The 2715-nt window shown below is 31.2% G+C and overlaps 1 pseudogene; it reads left to right on the top strand.

The window, feature by feature from the left end:
• The first annotated feature begins 2618 nt into the window (after positions 1-2618).
• Positions 2619-2715, top strand: LOC138803624 (U6 spliceosomal RNA; annotated as a pseudogene).

Below are 2715 nucleotides of genomic sequence, written 5' to 3'. Positions count from 1 at the left end.
GGAGATGTGCAGCCCCTAGACATGATAATATTCTCATTCATTTGGAAGATTAATCTTTAGTGAACAAGAAAGTTTAAAAATGGCTAAGAATGTATTCCTAGCTACCAGTTTTTATAAATGGCTTTGTACAAAGTTTTGTGATTATTTTATTTGATATGGGATAATATTTTCTACTACCTATAAGTTTTGGAAAAAGAAGAAAACTAAAATTTACTACTATAGAGGAATATGATAGAAATAGAAAACAGATTTTATATTTGTCACATCTCTGATGAGTACCCATATTCAAGATTTAATGTCTTATTTCATACTATGTTAGACAGATAGGGAAAACATAAAACAACATATGATAAGACAACTATTTGTGACTTTTTAAAATGTACCTTATTAAATGATGAAATTGACTTTAGTAGCTAGTGTTTGGGTTTGAATTATGGGAGGTTGATCTATTTAACACATTTCTGGAAGGCACCTACTGAACAAAACAAATGGTGGGAGGTACTATTTCTACACTTTAATGAATGGTTGAACGTGTTTGGCATTAGTGCTGGGTAAATAATTCATCTCTATTGTAACTTGCTCCCTACACTTGTAAAACTTGTAATGTCACTTATTATCATCTACTTGTCAAATGTTATTTCGGTGAATGTGATTTTAAAAAGTTTTGAAAAAGAATATATTTTCAGGAGATTAAATTTAGATTATCATTGGCTTGAGAATGATAGCATTTTACACTACAGAACCAAGATTTACTGTAGTACCAGTAGTTTGAAGCATTAAGGATCTTCTCAATTAATGTTTTTCTGAATTATAATTGACCTGTAAGTCAAGTTTTCCTAGCCTTGGTAGACCAATTATGAATCTATCGTTCCCAGAACAATTTTTTGGCCTACTTATACTGGACTGAAATCTTTCAATAATCATTAGGAGAGGGGTATTAAAAATAATTTTGTGACATTTGTGATCTTGTTCACTCATATGGGCTGGGCATCTGTAAGTTTAAAGTTGTAATTACTGTACTTTCTCTCAGATATTGTGATCTCATCTTTCATTTTAAGTTGTCTTGCATTTCACAATTGCTTACTGCTAATTCCTGTGCTGTAAGGAATTGGGGTCCCGAAATACTATAGGAAATGAAAAATTGAGATGGATTTTCAATTACTTTCTGTTGGCATGTTGCATGGGCCTAGGTGAGAAATCTTGCCCTTGTTATCTGATGATGTGGATAACTGGGACCTGGGATCCTAGGACCCTTGGGTCCTGAAGAAGAATAATACCTTGTAGACATCATATCAGCAAAATTTGGGTATAATCATTACGAATGCTTCAGAAATATGGAGAAAATCAGTTTGGGACCAGTGAGTTAAAACAATAAACAGAGTAGCAGCGTAAAATCCCTAATAGATTAGAGGAAAACTTTTTTTTTTTTTTGCAATGTGAATTCAGAAGACCAAGAACACTTAGAATGTATCACAAGTTTATACCAAAGATATTGCATTGATATTTTTATTTCTAATATGTATTGTAAACCTAATTATTTGTATTCCAATACTATTTATTGGAATAAATAGCTATTTATTTGTCAAATTATCAATTAATTCTAGTAAGTTTCACTGTGTGAAATAAAATATCAACACATATAAATATAAAATGTATAACTATATGCAAGCAAAAGGCACACGTTTTGCAATATTCTGTTGTGGTTAGAGTATCAAATTATTTAAAGTATTTAAAGTATTATTTCATTATCTCTACCTCAGTGTTTGGTAGAGTTGGACCTAAAGCTTTACCATTTGAAGATTTACAGCCTAGTGGCAAGAGGAAACTCTTTGATTAAAACATTAACAATTTTAGGCCTAATATCGAGGAGAGACATATAGACTTCTCTTGTAACTCTGAAAACATTTGGTGATAGAAAGGCAGTAGTGTTAATTGCTGCCTGGTTGGATGGTAGAAGGGCCAGAACATTAGTTAATCATGCATATGAACAATTTTTTCACCTTCTTGGCTTTAGATACTTTTGAAATATTAGGTATAATAACCAATTATATTTGATAAAATACCTTCTAGTCTAAACATTTCTATCTGAACTGTTCCTGTCACTATAATCCCATGTAATTAAGATTAATTTTGTTCCAGTAAGAAAATCTATGCTGTCAGGGTAAGATATTCTGGTTCGTCTTTCATAAATGGAAGAAAGATAAAGGGTCAGGTAGACATTTGTGCCAATAAGATCTCATTTAGGAATTTTTAAGCTGCAGAACTTTAGAAGTATCTCTTAAGCAAGGCTTACTTTGAATCCATTAGCTCCACAAACTAACTCAGCTGAAAAATAAGTACTTGAAAAGCCATCACCTTTGGACCTAGCTTTAAATTCTTCAAAGTATGATGAAATCTAAAATGAAAAATACTTAAAATACTCATTAACAAAAAAATTGCAAATGTGAGCAATCTACCAAACAATATAAGTTTTTTTTCCAATATACACAGAATTTTAGAGAAGTAATATCAATAGCATTTTTAGGAACAATAAGGTTTCCTAGTTACAAATAGTCAACCAAGGATATATGCCTGTATAAAGATTGCATCATTAGCTACTTAAATTTAGAGGATACTAAATGCTTCAACAGCACGTCTACCCAAATTACAATACAAAGATTAACATGGCACTTGCACAAGGATGATATGAAAATTTGTGTAATATTCCATATTTTT

This window comes from Dipodomys merriami, unplaced genomic scaffold, assembly GCF_024711535.1.
Source record: "Dipodomys merriami isolate MVZ:Mamm:240054 unplaced genomic scaffold, mDipMer1.0.p SCAF_344, whole genome shotgun sequence".
Taxonomy (NCBI): Eukaryota; Metazoa; Chordata; class Mammalia; order Rodentia; family Heteromyidae; genus Dipodomys; species Dipodomys merriami.
The sequence above is the reverse complement of the archived record's forward strand: the minus strand, read 5'-3'. Positions and strand labels throughout refer to the sequence as shown.